Source organism: Lissotriton helveticus, chromosome 10 (genome assembly GCF_964261635.1).
Source record: "Lissotriton helveticus chromosome 10, aLisHel1.1, whole genome shotgun sequence".
Lineage (NCBI taxonomy): Eukaryota > Metazoa > Chordata > Amphibia > Caudata > Salamandridae > Lissotriton > Lissotriton helveticus.
In genome coordinates, this window is record NC_136071.1 from 93,216,436 (window position 1) to 93,234,792 (window position 18,357).

Consider the following 18,357-nt stretch of genomic DNA (forward strand, 5'->3'; position numbering starts at 1 on the left):
TCGCTGGCCCATCACCAACCGTAAACACCATCCACACTGACCCTTCCCAACCCCTAAACACCACCAATCCGTGCATCTTAAAACCTCTCACAACACCTAAACTACGCTCATCCCTGAAGCCAAAAAAACCTTTCTACCCCCAAAATCCACCATCCCTGAACCATAAATCACTCGCTACCCCTAACTTCACCCATTCCTAAACCCTAAAAGCCCCTTTCAATGCCTAAACCCACCCATCCCATACCACTTAAAACATCTCAGCACACTCAAACTCCACCCATCCGGGAACCCTAAAAAACCCATGTCATCCTTAGACACCAGCCATCCATAGCCCATAATACCCTTTCTGCATCTAAACCCCACCCATCCCTTTACCCTTAAAACCCTTGCCACCCTAAACTCCACCCCATCCTGAACCCTAAAATATTTTACCATCCCTGCCACTACCCATAATTGAACCTTAAAAACCCTCACCAGCCCTAAACTCTGCCCACCGATGAACCCTAAAACCCCTCAACACCGTTACACTCCACCCATCCCTGAAACCTAAAAACACCTTGCACACCTAAACATCACTCATGTATGAACCCTAAAACCACTCACCACCCCTTCCCATCACCCATCTCTAAACCCTAAAAAAATCTTTCTATGTCCAAACTCCAATTATTCCTGCTCCCTAATAAACCCTCATCAATTTAAACATTACCCATCCTTTAACGCAAAACACCACAGTGCTCCTAAACTCCAACCAAGTTTAATGCAATTTGGATTTCTTCTTAAAATGATCTTTCCTTTAAAATGTTTCCTTTAGTTTTCGTTTTTTTGTATTTTCTTAAAATTCTCTTTCCTTAAAATTGGTTTTCAATGATTTGGTTTCCTTCAACATAGTTTCTCAGTTTTCGTTTTCCATGAATTCACACACATCATGTAAAATCAAGTCCACTTTGCTTTAGAAAAAAACAATTTTAGCAAAGTAAACCGATTAACATCCTTGACAATAATACAGTTATACTGGATAAAAAGAGCCTGTCTGGCCTGTCCTACTTGAACCACAGTGACACATTTCATTATTTATCACCCAAGAAACTAGCAAGAAACTGGAAATATTTGGCTGGGATGTGAAGGAGGAGATGTAGATCAAAAATGAGTTACAGCTGAGGGCAGTCCATATCTAACGGTAAATGAAGCACCTACAGATAGAAAGGCTACAGTGGAGTCCTTAATGGCAGAGTACAAGACTCATATTACTAGTGTTACCGAACGTGTTTATTAATGATATACATGAAATTTTTTGCTGATCCAAATGTGGGAAATCTTAAACATCATAAAAAATCATGAAACTTTGAGAAGGTCTAGCACACCTATATACTGTGGCTAGTGCAATTGGTTCAAGGGTTACATGGAATAAATGTTAAGCCATGCACTCAGGATGTAACCTTGACAGAATGTAGGATCTCTGGGAATTATGAAATCTTGAAGTAATGTGGACAAGTGACTACATCTAAGTAGCCCATGAGATTCTTTAGGAAAATGCAAATGCTGTGCAGTGGTCCAGTGACTAGAGATAGAAGAAATCATTCAGGTTTATCTTTATTTATTGATATGCCCATAGTTAAAATACATTCCTCATTTTTGGTCCCCACAATATGAGAAAAAGAGTAACAAACTTTGGGAAATGTGTGGTGAATTGCCTGGTCTCTGTGCTGGCCTGATGATCAAGGACCACCTCCTAAAATATCTAAGGAGCTAAAAAAACTTGGAATTTCCTTGGATGCCAAACTGTCTATGAATCCACCAGTGGATAAGGAAGCCAAGGCAGGCTTTCTCACAAAGAAAACACTGCAACACATTTTCCCGCACCTAGGATTCTCACACAAGGTTCAAGCTACCATCTCTCTTTTCCTAGCAAAACTGGACTATGCTAATGGTCTGTATCACGGCTCAACTTTGTCAACTATGAGAAGACTACAACGAATTCAGAACGCTGCAGCTAGATTCCTCCTACATGTAACGCCACAAGCACACATCTCCCCTGCTTTGAGAATGCTACCCTAGATACTGGTTGCAATAAGATCCTCCTTGAAGCTGCTTTGCATCACACGCAAAGCAATATATAGCAAAAAACTACTCTTCATCAGGAAAATAACATCAACAAATACACACATCAAAGGAATCTACGCTCAAGAGTGGCTCAACACCTTATAATTCTTACATACAAGAAAAAAACATGAGGGGAACAGCTTTCTCTGTTCAAGCAGCCAAACTATGGAATTCTCGACCCACAAACATAAGATCCACAAACAACCATCTCCACTTCATATGATTAGTCAAATCTAGATGGCAGGAGTATGCAAAGCATGTGAACCTACAGCTCTACATGCCAGGAACAGATGTCGGTAAGTAATATTATCCTTTTAACTAAAAAGGTTCCCAGTCAATGGAGCTTGCTGGGGCTATAACATTTATTTGTTTAAGCCCTGTGAGCAGTACAGAGTAAAAGGGAAATGGATCGAGATGTCTGAATTGTCATAGCCACTGATGATGTTTGTGGGTAACACTCCATTCCATTGTTTTGTTGCTTTTGGTACCATTAAAGAAGTGTGTTAACCATATAGAAACTATTCTTGATACTGTCCCAAAAGGGACAGGGTAGTCAATACCATGAGAACAAGTCTACTCTGGTTGGGAACGCAAGTGACCCCAGGCAGTTGTTCAGTTTTACTGAACCTTATTGCTTATGTGCAGCTGGATACTGTAAGGTACAGTAAGGTCTGAAGCTGTGGTGTGGAACACTGTTCTGTATTCCTAGAAGTCAAATTTAATACGTAAAGATTGATGGATGGAGATATTTGAATGATGCCCACTTTAAATGTTGCTTCCAGGTATTCTTAATTCAAATTTTAGCTCAATTATAGAAAGGGACCCTTGAAACTTAAATCCGTATAGCTGTAGCCTCACTAAGGGGCCCATTATGATGTCGGCCGGATTGCCCCCGCCAGGCTGGCGGTAGCCCCCGCCAGCCTGGCGGGGGCAATCCGCCCGACATCCACACTCGTTTCCCCCCCCCCGCCATATTAGTATGGCGGGAGGGACCTCGGCAGACGGAAAGACCGTCCGCCGTTTTTTTCCGCCCTGGTCGCCTTGCGGCCGGGGCAGAAAAGGAATAATATGGTGGCGGTGTCTATCAGACACCGCCAGCCATATTATGATGGTTGTCTTTAGGTATCTTTCCGCAGCGGCGTTGCCGCCACGGAAAGGCATGCGGTCTTCACTCTGGGGGCCCCCTGCGGGCCCCCAGAGTGAAGTATAGGTGGGGGTGCATTAACAAAGCAGCAGGCACCGCGCGGTGCCTGCCGCTTTGTTAATGCAAATGCTGAAATGCATTTTTAGCATTGTGGCGGGCGGTGCAGAGAGCACCGCCCGCCACAATGCTAAAAATGCGGGATGTGCCCGCCACTGTGGTGGGCACATCCTAATACCCCCCACGGGACCCCCACCCTTATGGTGGGCGGTCCCGAATTCCGACAGGATGGCGGGCAGACAAAGTCCGCCCGTCATCCTAATGACCCCCTAAGTCTGTCTGGTTCTAACTGCGAGACCATGTCTGCTGTGAACGGTAACCCAAGTAACCCAGTTTGTTTTTTAACCCTTGTTGGGACTCCTCAGTAATGTGTAGGTTGAGCCCCTATTTTACAGCGTTCAAAAATTCTGGGCTGCGTGTGTCCCTGTCACTAATAAGATGCATGTAAATAGTGCAACAATAATGAGTGGTGATGGTTGTGGCTTCACAGCTGTGTATTCTATGCGATGTGAAATAAAGGTTTTTGAAACTAAAAATAAAAATAAAATAATGAGTGGTGATGCTGAAAATAATCCTAGCACTTTGGAATTCCTCAAGGTGCCACTTCATTTCATCTGTTCTTCGCCTCACTGATGAGGCTCAGCAAGGTCAAAATATCTCTGGAGTGCTTGTGTTTCCATTCAGAGAGGGCGTGACCCTGCCGTGCATACACCGGCGGCTCCTCCACTAAGGTGGATGAGCGTCACCCCACTGAGCAGTTTAAAGGGGAAAAAAAAAATTATAACACAGCGTTATTATCATTTTATTTTACCGTACTGGCTCAGGTAGTTGGGGTCGATGCAGGGCAGGGCTGTTGAGAGCTGGGTAGGAGTGGTAGACACTTTGTAAGTGCGCATGACAGGTTGGCCGGATGTCTTGGGCTGGCCAAACAGTCATGCGCACTAAGCATGTTCTCCACCGGCTGTATTGCACAGACCTGGTGGAGAACATGCAAAGGCTCCCTTTCCCTCTCTGAGCGACGAACAACAACGCTCAGACCAAACACAACGCTGCTGTAAGGCAGTGTCATGATTGGCTAGGGGTTTCTGGGAGGCTGTTTGCTTCTTGGCCATCGGCCGGAGAAGACGACTGAGGAGAGGTGGCGGCCGACGGCACCCAGGTAATCCCTTTTATCTATTTTTATTGCCCCTGCTTCTTCCCCCCACCCCACCACCCGCGTTCGGAAGCAGCCGCTACTGAGTGCAGACAGGTCTGTCCCTGTTGAATGGGGCCAAGACTAATTTGCATATAGTGTGGCCATTTATGAAAAGGGTGCAGATGACCTAAAAACCCAGTGGAACGTGCCCAGAGTAATTATCAAGTGATTCACATTATTTTAAGCATTTTTACGCTTTCCATCAATGCTGTCTCTATGAAGTTTAAAAAGCATTTTGATTTTTAGATGGCTAAGGGCGCAGGATGGGATATGGGATGAGAATCAAGGGAAATCATTTTATGAAATATCACATTACAGCCGCTGTGCCAGCCACCAAAGCAATTTCAGAGGGTTTTTTAATCCCCAAACATTTATCTAAAAAATAGAATTGCAAATGAGATTTAATTGTTCCCGTATGTGCCCTTTTGTGCAGTAAAGGTATATATTTCAAATCAAAAGATACTAAATAATAAATAGCTTTATCAATAAATAAATAAATATGATTGCAGTAAATGTGTATGTAAAATACGAATATTGTACATAGGAGGTGTGTTTTGCATTGACATATTTTCTGTGAAAAACAATTATCCAGCTGCTATCTTGCATTAATTGTATGTAATGGGCATGCTTGCTAAAAAAATATGCAAATATTATAATGCAACATTTCAAGATTTTTTGCAAAGTCCGTATAACGCGAAATGTGCGAATTTAGCAAATTTCACCTAGATTTAGCATGAGAGCAATTCAGGAAACGGCACGACCAACCTGATTTATATGAGTCTCAATTTGGCCCCAAGAAGCAAAGAGGAAATATGTAAGGGGAGTCTCGAGGAGACATTCCTTTGACAGGCTTCAAATCTGGAAGTCTCGTTTTGAACACAGTGTGATCTATTTTGGATCCGTTCAAATTCTTGTAGGTTTGAGGCCTTTTCATGGATCTAAAAAAGCAAGAAATGGACTTCAATGAGGCTGTTCGAAGTCTGCAGGGCTACCGCCCAACCTCCCTTGCACCCATGGGTCAGACTTATGCCCTAATGTTCTAAGGAGTGCCACAGTGAGAAAACAGCACTTATAGGACTTCTAGATATTTATTTTTTATTATTATTATTTTTTTTAATTTGTATATCAGCGCACAGCTACCCAAAAGGGTTTCCCGGCGCTGCACAGGAACAGCCAGGAATAGAGCAGCCTATTGGCTGAAGAGCCATGTTTTCAAGGATCTGCGGAATGCAAGAAGGTTAGGTTGCATGCAGAGAGGTAGAGGAAGGGTATTCCATAGGGTAGGGCCCAAGTAGGAAAAGGAGCTGGCCCCCATGTGGGACAGCCTAATTTTAGGGACTCAAACTTTTTCATATAAACCTTTGTTTCCTGTATACATAAAATAAATTGGCTTTGTGTAAATGTATTGTCTCCACTGCCAAGAAGGTTATAAATCAAATTTGGTGAAGAGCCAGAAGCTGAAGAGCCAGTGTGCAAGTACATAAAGGGAAGAAAGAAGACACGCATTGGCAAAACCAATATTTCTTGCCTTTTGGCTGCCAATGCAGACCTATTGCCTTTGTCAAAGCTGTTTAGCATTGGCAAAATGAGAAAAAAATGCTATTGCTGATGCTGTTCAGCATTAGCAAAAAAGCACAATGGCATGTAGGCACACAAGCATCATCAAGCCTACCTGCCTACGCGTCATGACGCTATGGCGGCCATGCTTGATGACAAAAACATGCGCATGTTTACGCATATGGCCTGAGGTGGCCACCATTTCTTTTTCTTTATTTTGTTTAACGCTTCAATATGTCTGACGCCAATCCTGGAGCGGTAAGTAAAAAACAAAAATGTATAAACTATCATGTTGTTTTATCTACTAGAATCTGGGCCACACTCAGTGTTTGAGACCACTGTCCTGCTTCTTAGGTCACTAACGGCACTATCGCCAGGGTGGGGACATGGGCAGTATGGTTCTAAGTTCATGTTTCAAAATGATCACTTTTAATAACTACTTGCAGTGCTATAATGGACGTATTATTGTCAAAGGTCCCACATGTGAAACAAATGCAGTTTTTGGATTTGTGATTTGACTTCATCATATTTTATGAGAGGTTTGTTTTATAATTTACATGGTAAACAGTTTTAGGGCTCGTCTCGTGCACAAGCTCTAAAAGCCAAGCCAGACCCTTGGCTCGGCTTTGAGTAGCCCTGTTCATTTGTTTGCACTCCCAACTCTATGCCACAGCACCTCCCCCACCCCTCGTTCCAGCACCACTAAATTACAGGATGGCATAAAAAAAATGTATTGAAAGAATCAGCAGTCCATTAGCCAGCAAGGATGGAATTTGCTTGGGAATCCCCTCATCTGAATAGAGCCAAAGGTGGTGACAACAATTTTTTTTAAAGTGGAGCCATGAGAGGCCCTGGTAGTAATGGTGTGGCCGGTCCCAGGCATCTGACCGGCAAGATGATACAACTGCGCAAACTCAACAAGATGATGGACGGAGTGCTGAAACTTCCCAACCACTCACCCCAGTCACAGATTTGGGTTTAATCCATCATTCTTTTGCTCACTATGCCACCCCAATTTGGACCCAGCCATATGCAAATCAGTCTTGACCCTGTTCCTCGTGGGAACAGTCCAGCCCGAACTGCCAGACCAGGTACTCCCTAGACCGGAAACAAGTATCCTGGGACCGGTTTCGGGGTTCCACCCCTCATCAGCCAGGCTAGCCTGAATCCAGTGTGTTTGCTGAGATGATACACTGCCCAGAACAATGGTACTCCTTTTGTTGACCGTGATGAAAGGAGAGAAGGTGGGTTCAGTTGCCTAGTAATTCGTAACTGTGACTAGTAGGTTAAAAATAGGTTTCTGCAGTAGGTTCATGAACCCACCAGGTTCATTAACCATTAACCCACACACCCATAATACGATCTGTCCCATTCTAAAACAGGAATACCTGACAGGTATGATCCATAAATGAGAATCCAATCTGTGTGAAAACTCTGACATGAGACCCTCTGGGCTCGGTAAGAAGTGGATAGTTTTTAAGGGAAATCTTGGCATGTGACTGTTTTTTCGCCTTCACTACCAGTTTCGAGAGTTGTGAGTGGTCTGATCAATCATTGGCTCTGCACTGTTTGCCTTTATATGGGAAGTGGTGGTAACCCCCTGGAATAAGGGACTCTATCCCAGCATAATCAGTCTATTTTAGGTTCAGGCCCGACACATGACTGACTCTACCCCACCCCATTCCCCTTTGAGAGAAGAATGCCTACACTGGCTGATACCGATCTTCCTTTTTAGAGACAGTTTTGTACATGCCACTGACTCTTCCTCAGCATTCCTGGCCTTCTGTGAGTCACTGACCACTCTGTAATGCTCTTCCTGCAGGGTACCCAACTCTGAAGCCGTTCGGTCTGTGTGTGACTTACCTCGATGACAGGCACTACTCGGCACCTCCCTCGGGGTCCGTCACTGGAGGCGGACAGGTGTCGCACGAGACCTTCATTGATGGCACTGCCCTCGTGAGCTGCCCCTGAGAGGTTCATTATCTGTGGCATCCTATCGCGGCCCATGCAGCGTCCTTCCAACATGGGCCTGGTGACTTCGAGCTGAACCCGCGTCTCAGAAGCAGAGGGCCGACATACAACCCTACTGTAGATGGAATGAAGGGAAGGGGTGGATTTAGATGTCTCCATTAATGGAACTGGAATTCAGTCGTTGTCAGTCTATCCGGTGGGGGCTCAGGTGCTCGCAGTAGCATAGCAAGGGTGCCATGCGCCCTAGTGCAAGCAAAGAAATAGACCCCCTTTGTCCCGATTGGATTGTAAAAGACAGTCAAAAACGGGGTGCTGTGGGCCCTTCTTATCCATTGGTCCTGGTGCAGCAGCACCTGCCTCATTGATGACCGCTATGTCCTCTGCCAATGTAGAGTGAAAGGAGGGTGCAGGTGGAATATTTAATGGACCAAGAAATGAGGAGCTAAGCAGTTTGAAGAGAGAAGCGAAGTTTACGGAAGGGAGAGGTGTGGAGTTGAGCGCTTCCAAAGGTGTAACACTTATTGCGACATTTTCTCGTAGGTAAAACCAAGCAATGACGTGCATGGAAGGAGATACATATTAGAATCAATCAATGAGAAGCCATAAAGTATCTTGAAAAAGCTTCAGAACCCTGAAATTTATGGTTAAGATACCAATATGATTTTCTGGTGCGGCTCCTCCTAAAGAGCGGTGGAGCATCATACAACCTGCTGCAAGCGCAGCAGGCAAACACAAATAAATAAAATGGCATGTCAATGCCATTTTATTTTGCCACTGCTTGCGCTGTTTTCAGCGCAATGGGGCGGGGCTAAATCCTGCAAATGCAGGATGATTGCACTGGTCTAAAGTGCACATGTCGGATTGGCCGGCTGCCTTGCGACAGCTAGCCTGACATTTGCACTGTAGACCCAGCAATCCGAGGGCTGTGAAACAGCCTAGGGATTGCTGGCACAGGCCCCCAGTCTCAAAACGAGCCCTGGGTGCGTCTGCTGCAACCCATCCTGGAGCTGCTCTCATGAAGAAAATAGTATGAGAGCAGCTCCAGGATTGGTTGGATTTGTTTTCCACGAGCAGGCAGGAAGTTCTTCCCTTTCCTGCTTGTGGACACAAGGATCATTGGGGAGAGACACACCAGACAGGACGGAGGCCAGCAAGTGCAACATATATGGTGATTTATTTTGGGCAACTGGAGCCCACAAGATATAAAAGTACAGAAATCATACTAAAACCTGTTTCACACCCTCATGCCATTGAACTTTATTGCGCCCTAATACAGTTAATCACCTGCTGCAGAGATCAAATTAGTAGAGGGTGGGAATGTTGATGTTCTGGATGGTAGAAAAATAAGCAAATTCACCCATAGCTGATATTTTCACCTTACCGGTAAATACGTCGAAGAACAAAGATCAATAGAAAACACTTTTAAATGTGTTCTCGACTGATCCGTGACTAATACTTAAAGTAAACAAATACAGAAATGGCACGTTACAAATTCATAAATATGGTTTTGTTTCCTGTTCTATTTAGTATCAAGTCCAGGCCTTTGCAGACTCTTGAAACAACAACTAATGACCGGTGTTTTTCCCTTGGAAAGTTGCAACCCATAGGTGACTCACCTGACTACTGCCCTTCCACCAGTGAATGGGAGTGTTCCTCAAAGCTGAGCACTTCACCAGCTAGCTTTGTTTACACAGTCTTGAGCTGCGACGTGTCTTAGTTCTTCAGCCGGGGATGAGGGCGATGAACTACAGCTACGGGTGGTAGTTTAATGCTGTCTCAGAGCACATGTAGAGTCAAAGGCAGGTGTCCTCAGGAGTGTCTGCAGCAGTTTTTGCTTCTTATAGGACCCCCTGCATGCTGTTTTAAGGGGAGCCGCCTGAGCAGCAACAATGCCTTCATCAGGGCGGCCAGAATGATAAATTTGAAAGCATCCTATTTGTTGCCAGTCATGTGCACTGAAAACACCATCAAGGCTGGGTAGCACAGAGAGTGCACTTCTGCTGAGGAGCTACTTGGACCTTAGGGTGCCAGCCCTACACTCTCTCTCTGCCTGCGGCCAGCACTGCAATAAGAAAATTTAAATCACCCACCGCTCAGTTCATATGAGTTGTTTCTGCTGTGGAGCGCGTTAATAAGTAGTTCTGTAAAGTGCGGATGTTTTCGGGCCAAGCTTTAACGGTTGCTGCTAAAAGCCACATGTGAAGGTAACAAAGTACCTTAACAGAAAGAACATTTTTGCAGACTGTAGGACACACCAGGGGCGTAGGAGACACTAAAATTCTGGGGGGGACAGGGACAACCTTGTGGAATTTCCAGTGACCCTATACAAATCACCGCCCATTAAACAAATACAATCGCATACTTTCGAAGTGAAAAATTGAGAAAAGCATGCATGTTGTCACCGTTCGCATGTATGCTTTATTGTTATTTACATTCATATAGTAATCAGACCAAATGTTAAAAAAATTTATATGAATCTTGCATCTTCAAGCACTAAGCAAACAAAGGTTGCTGACTTAGGTTGGGGGCGTCATTTTTGCAAGTGCCTTATTTTTATTTTTATTTATTTTTTGCAGAGTTTTATATAGCGCGAACTAGACCCGAACCGAATCAGGTAGCAGAGCGCTTTACATAGTACCAGTTACGTTACATGAGGACACACATTCATTTTAGGCACGGGGAGATTAAGTGATTTGCCCAGAATCACAGGAGGTTTTGGCGTCGTTACCGAGACTCAAACCCAGATCCCAAGGTCGAGCACCCTAGCCGTTAGGCCAACTCCTCTCCACTTATGGTTTGAAAAGTACCTGCTTCTGTATTCCTGGACTCCAGCAATTTTAAGGCAACAATACAAATGTGAAGATAACTTTGGTGATTAATGTTCTTTATTGAGAGAGATCGGAGGTTTGTCTAATGGTAGTTTTGACTCCTGGTAAGGTAGCCACAGTGGGGTAACATGCCTGCCACAAAGAATGTGTACCACGCAGATCACAAAATACATATCATGTAAATAGGTCAGTGAGTTACTGCTTTTGTCTGAGAGATTCTTTTGGTATTTGCAGTTTATAAGTTAAAATCCTAACATTGAACAATGAGCTATTAAACATCATCAAAGTGCTGCATGAAAACTTCAAGGTATAGATTAGAACTTTATGATTTTTCCCCAGTCTTTCATTATCCTAATGTTGGAAAATGGGTTCATTAGGATATAAATCAATTCTGATTATTAAAGAGAACCCACAACCATGGTGTTATGTTTTAAATTCTGAGTTTGTGCTTCTTTAGTAATGCAAAGGCTTCCTGTGCCCTGGGCACTCTCCAGTGTTTTGCTGACTGGTACTGGTGGTACCTGACTCTGACTGACCCTGGCCTCTGCCTGAACAGGCACATGGCCAGTGCTATTATGAAAGAGACACTTAAAGATACTGTGAAAACACCCTACATACACTAGGGTGCACTATGGGCAAGGGTACCCCTATGATTGACATGACCTCTCCTATAAGGCCCTAGTACATAATGTCCATCACCACCCCTTGTTGTAAATAATTTTGTCCACCCTAAGCGTGGAAGGGTATACTCAGATGTGAGTCCCTTGCTCATTGCACCATCAGGATTCAAGCAAGCCGGGCCGATGACGCCTGAAATGGCAGAAACCGGTCCCCGGAAGCTTGTTTCCTTCCCAGTGTAAGAATTGGCTTTTGTAGTCTGGTCTGCCCTGTTCCCATGATGCACTGGGCCAGGGACAGACTAATTTGCATACAGCCAGGTTCTGAAACTGGGATGGTGCAATGAGCTAAAAAACGGTGTTGGATCTAGCCCTGATCTCTTGACTGGGTGAGAGTACTCTGCTTAATTCAAAGACTCTGTCCATCACCACCCCTTGTTGTAAATAATTTTGTCCACCCTAAGCGTGGAAGGGTATACTCAGATGTGAGTCCCTTGCTCATTGCACCATCAGGATTCAAGCAAGCCGGGCTGAAGACGCCTGAAATGGCAGAAACCGGTCCCCGGAAGCTTGTTTCCTTCCCAGTGTAAGAATTGGCTTTTGTAGTCTGGTCTGCCCTGTTCCCATGATGCACTGGGCCAGGGACAGACTAATTTGCATACAGCCAGGTTCTGAAACTGGGATGGTGCAATGAGCTAAAAAACGGTGTTGGATCTAGCCCTGATCTCTTGACTGGGTGAGAGTACTCTGCTTAATTCAGAGACTCTGTCCATCACCACCCCTTGTTGTAAATAATTTTGTCCACCCTAAGCGTGGAAGGGTATACTCAGATGTGAGTCCCTTGCTCATTGCACCATCAGGATTCAAGCAAGCCGGGCCGAAGACGCCTGAAATGGCAGAAACCGGTCCCCGGAAGCTTGTTTCCTTCCCAGTGTAAGAATGGGCTTTTGTAGTCTGGTCTGCCCTGTTCCCATGATGCACTGGGCCAGGGACAGACTAATTTGCATACAGCCAGGTTCTGAAACTGGGATGGTGCAATGAGCTAAAAAACGGTGTTGGATCTAGCCCTGATCTCTTGACTGGGTGAGAGTACTCTGCTTAATTCAGAGACTCTGTCCATCACCACCCCTTGTTGTAAATAATTTTGTCCACCCTAAGCGTGGAAGGGTATACTCAGATGTGAGTCCCTTGCTCATTGCACCATCAGGATTCAAGCAAGCCGGGCCGAAGACGCCTGAAATGGCAGAAACCGGTCCCCGGAAGCTTGTTTCCTTCCCAGTGTAAGAATTGGCTTTTGTAGTCTGGTCTGCCCTGTTCCCATGATGCACTGGGCCAGGGACAGACTAATTTGCATACAGCCAGGTTCTGAAACTGGGATGGTGCAATGAGCTAAAAAACGGTGTTGGATCTAGCCCTGATCTCTTGACTGGGTGAGAGTACTCTGCTTAATTCAGAGACTCTGTCCATCACCACCCCTTGTTGTAAATAATTTTGTCCACCCTAAGCGTGGAAGGGTATACTCAGATGTGAGTCCCTTGCTCATTGCACCATCAGGATTCAAGCAAGCCGGGCCGAAGACGCCTGAAATGGCAGAAACCGGTCCCCGGAAGCTTGTTTCCTTCCCAGTGTAAGAATTGGCTTTTGTAGTCTGGTCTGCCCTGTTCCCATGATGCACTGGGCCAGGGACAGACTAATTTGCATACAGCCAGGTTCTGAAACTGGGATGGTGCAATGAGCTAAAAAACGGTGTTGGATCTAGCCCTGATCTCTTGACTGGGTGAGAGTACTCTGCTTAATTCAGAGACTCTGTCCATCACCACCCCTTGTTGTAAATAATTTTGTCCACCCTAAGCGTGGAAGGGTATACTCAGATGTGAGTCCCTTGCTCATTGCACCATCAGGATTCAAGCAAGCCGGGCCGAAGACGCCTGAAATGGCAGAAACCGGTCCCCGGAAGCTTGTTTCCTTCCCAGTGTAAGAATTGGCTTTTGTAGTCTGGTCTGCCCTGTTCCCATGATGCACTGGGCCAGGGACAGACTAATTTGCATACAGCCAGGTTCTGAAACTGGGATGGTGCAATGAGCTAAAAAACGGTGTTGGATCTAGCCCTGATCTCTTGACTGGGTGAGAGTACTCTGCTTAATTCAGAGACTCTGTCCATCACCACCCCTTGTTGTAAATAATTTTGTCCACCCTAAGCGTGGAAGGGTATACTCAGATGTGAGTCCCTTGCTCATTGCACCATCAGGATTCAAGCAAGCCGGGCCGAAGACGCCTGAAATGGCAGAAACCGGTCCCCGGAAGCTTGTTTCCTTCCCAGTGTAAGAATTGGCTTTTGTAGTCTGGTCTGCCCTGTTCCCATGATGCACTGGGCCAGGGACAGACTAATTTGCATACAGCCAGGTTCTGAAACTGGGATGGTGCAATGAGCTAAAAAACGGTGTTGGATCTAGCCCTGATCTCTTGACTGGGTGAGAGTACTCTGCTTAATTCAGAGACTCTGTCCATCACCACCCCTTGTTGTAAATAACTAGTACATAATAGGGCAGGGGGATTAGAACTACCTTTAAGTTCCTAGAATATAATAGGGCATGGCAGTTTAGAGGCCAGCAGCCCTTTCTGCATTTGCATGTGTGCACTGCTGAAGCCTGAGGTCAGTTTAAAAGTAGCCCTGTGTTGTAGGACTGCTTTTAAAATGCAAATTGTGCCCAAACTCGACTTTTGGGTTTGGGGAACTTATAAATTGATCAACTACAATGCTGGGGCAAAATTAAGTTACGTGGAAAAATGTTTTCCACTTAACTATGGCTGTAACATATTTGCCACATAATACATCATCTGCTGCATAATCTAACAAATGTGTAGCTCAAACGGATCAAAAATTACTGAAAGAAATGTGATTTATGTTGCTGTGAAGTGTAGGGCCCTTTACAAAGGTTGCCTGGTCACCTTTCCCAATGCTACATTTGTATGTTACACATGTACTAATGAGGCAAAAGCTTTGCAGAGGCTGTTAGTATGTATAAGTATGTCAAAATAATAAAGTATCATAAAATGCACTGCATTACGCTGCAGCCTTTTTATTGTTGCATCATTTAGTCAACACTGCAACATAATTTTGGCCTCCATTGCTGCATAACTCCAGTGGTCCGAAAACAGGCTGCAAGTGTTTGTGCATGAAGCAGAGACCATGAAGTTGCAAACTTAGGGGCTGATTACGATGGCAGGTGGACTTCAGTCCGTCCGCTATCGAATCGGGGAATGGGACTGCTGGCCTCCAAGGTGGCAGCTCCACGATAGGCATTACAATGCGACCGCCACTATGACGTGCGCAGTGCCTATCTTTTACATTGCAGCAGGTGTTGCTGGCTGCATCATATGCCGCAATGTAAAAACTGACATGTTACATATATCACTGCACTACGTGGCAGGCACAATGCGGTGCCTGCCACATGGTGCAGTGATATGTAGGGGGGCTTCTTAGATGCCCCCAGGTCCCATGTCTGGGGGCTGGGGGAAAAGGGGCCTGCTACAGGCCTCCAATGTCCCTTTCCGCCACTTTTTCCATGACGGGTGAACCACCATGGATAGGCTGGGGGGTAAGGGGTATCGTAATCCCTACTGTAGTGCCTGGTAGGCACCACCAGCAATGTAGGAACCACAAGCCCCTCCGCCGCACTGGCGGGCTCAAGGAGCCAGTCGAGTGCGTGGCGGTTGGTCTTTCCGACCGCCAGGGAACCACCCGCCATTGTAATATGGTTGGTGGTGATGCAGTCACCGATGGCGGTGAGACCACCACTGACTGGGCGACATGGCGGTCCCACCTCCATTATAATCACCCCCTAAGTTTGGTGTGCATGCAAATACTACATTGCCAACCCCTGGTAAGTTGCACCACTACTGCTGAAAAAGGCCAATGGAGGTACCAATGGGTGCGGTGGACTGGCCTCAAGGATCTTGTGACCTCAGTGTCACTGTCGATCTAGGGTGTGCTTCTTCGTATGCCTGCTCGCAAGACTGGAGGTGAACTGCAGTATGGATTGTGGTGGACAGGCCTTCAAGGTTAACTCACACTTGCCACCCTTAGGGTCCACCTGCCAGTGCTAAGACATGAGGGCTTCCAAGGTCTATCGGGCCTTCTAAGGTGTAGCATCGGAATGAGCTCTGTCAGGAGTGTGGTCTGGTGGACTGGTCATTAAGGCTGAAAATGGTGCTCCAGTTGAGAATTCAGAAGCTCTGGCCAGAGTGCCACATCCTCTCCCACACTGAACACCATACTGCCCCACTGAGAGAAACGTGCACTGCCTTCAGCTACAACTCAATTGTGCTGCGACTAAATTCAATTTATGCACTAGACAACAGTAAAATGCTGCCTGAAAAAAACGAATAACGCCCTAGAAAAAGCAAACACTCATAAGGAATGCAAGAATAAGCAAATCATGTGAAATGTATTCAGGAGCAACATGCTTACCTTAACAGTTTAAAACTCATTATTCAGAAATCAGTAAGTGATTTTGCCTGAAAAATTCAGGACATGGCTACAGGACCAGGAAGGGGCCTGTTTCAATGTCCATTTGTTATATCCTTTGAAAATGTAAGCAGTTTGGTTTAAAAAAGACCACATCCCCTGACACAGAGCCGCAGTACACATTTTATAAGCTAAAATAATTAAAACAGTTGAAAATGATCATATTAAACATTTCCACTCAATCCATTAACCAGGTATTTCAGTCCCTTTAGGAATGGTTCCCCACCCTGGGAAAACAATGTTATTCAAAGAAAGAAGAAAGAAAGTAGCGTTTTCACTGGCAAACTCTGTAAAGTAGCGCTAATGTGTGTGGCTGTAAATACCAATCTGGCCTGTCTGCTGACCACTCTTTATTGCTTTATTTTGGTATTTCAAAAAGAGAGGCAAGAGAGATTATGTAAGAGCTCTTGAAATCAGAAGTTAAGGAGGAGCGAGACAGAAAGAGATGGAGGAATAAAGAGACAGAGGGGAGGAGGGCAGCTGCCAGAGGCAGGACAGGAGAAGTTGACACTGTCCTTGCCTTCTCCCGGCTTATGAAGGAAAAGAGACGGAGTTTTTTTCCCCTTCTCTGCCCTTCCCAGATTGCTGAGCCTTCCTGCAGCATAACAAAGGGCAGAGGGCAAGTGGCCTCTTTGACTTGCAGGCAGGTCAAGTACAGGGCCATTAGGTAGCGCTTTTGCTTTTGCTCTCTGCGAATGACAGAAGGCAGAGGGGAAATTCCTTTGTTCCCTCGGCCCCCCACCTTTGTCCCCCGTGTCCCCCCCCCACTCCAAAATCTGGGGGGGATATGTCCCCCGCGTCCCCCACACTTCCTACGCCCATGGGACACACTGACCATGGGTAGCCATGCTGCCGCAACCTGCTTTTGAGAACAAGCCCCATTGTCTGTCAACATTTCCCTGCAAAGCTACAAATCATGGAAAAAATAGCTAAAACAAGCCGTACCCACAAAATGACAATGACAGTTAAAAATATGTCAATAAAGAAACAATAACTATGCTTGCCAGGCTCGCACTGCTTTACCTAATGGAGCATGGCCCCTCCTATCTTCTTGGCTTGTGCCACACAGCGGGAGTAGTTTCAGGAGGTGCGATAAATGTTTGACTTATTCATGTTTGTGCAGTGATGGGGACCACCACTCTAAATTGCGTTAGTCTAATCCCTGATGAGTGGTACTTGGCAGGGCTGACAGAACTAGGGCCTTGGATGGGGAGCACATGTCCAGGGCCAGTCTGCAAACCACACTTAGCCCTAGTAAAATGTTCAGATCAGCCCCACATTGCAGCAGTTTGCAACTAGAATCAGACAAGGAGGGTTTCATGGTTCCTTCATGGTAACCCATCCAGTTCTAAAAGTAGCCTCTAACCTGCAACCCTTCGAAAAAAGCCAGTTGGATGTGCATGTGACAAATGAGTGAGCAGCACTAACCAGAAGTGCGAAGAGATCAGAGCTAAGAAAATAAAATGGTAACCGTGTGTAACACAGTGATGGGGTACAGATATCGTTGGAGTGGAGAGCGCATGAGGACAAAGTGTGAGCTCAGGCATTTGCAGGACTCCACAGTGAGAAGCTGGGATTCTGTGAGCACAGGATTTAGGGGCACGGTGCACAGGGCTTAGTGGTGAGGTGAGCATAGCTCAAAGGTAGCATGAGATGCAGGAGTGTAGGATTCAAGAATGAGAGGCAGGGGTCACTAGAGTGAGGAGCGGAAGACACCAGAGTGAGCTCTCAGGTTCTGTGACACATTCTAAAGATGTGAATCTGCTGCTAATAGGCATCAATTCAAAATATTGATATGGAAGAGCTAATCTAGTGAGGAACAGTCCAAGATAGAGTGGATCAATGAAAGGGAGAGCCTGATGGTTGAGCAAGGGCCAGAGGATGCAGAGAGCCCAGCACAGGTTAGTGGGTTGGGGCTCTGATCCTTCTCCTCTGGCTAAGAGAGGTTTCAAATTGAGTGGTTAGTAATAAATCCACTTCCAGATACTCTGCTGTAGTCCTGTGTCTTGCAGATTCATCTTAATGTGGCTAGGGGGCAGTGCGGGGTCATACAGCAGCATGTGGTCTGTATAAGCTGAAAGGTCTTTCCATGACACCCGGCAGCGCAGAAGAACCAACTAATGCATCTTGAAGGACACTTGAAAGGAGAGGTCATCACACCTACTGGATTATCAATACAGCTTACCATGCTCTCAAGGCAAGGACCCAGTCAATGTATGCATCCTCTGAATAGGGGGCACGAGAGGGGAGGGGAGGGCACACCAAGGAAAGGAAAGGGTTAGCTGATCCTACTGATCCGCCTATTCACTTTTACATACCTTAAAAGGGAGGGAACTTAATAATATGGCTGAACCAAGCAA

General features: G+C 45.7%; 1 protein-coding gene across 1 annotated transcript in view; it reads left to right on the forward strand.

Annotated features, from left to right (window-relative positions):
- CASKIN1 (CASK interacting protein 1) overlaps nucleotides 1-18,357 on the forward strand; it is a 776,040-nt gene that overhangs the window by 390,476 nt on the left and 367,207 nt on the right. The gene's annotated exons all lie outside the window — the stretch shown is intronic.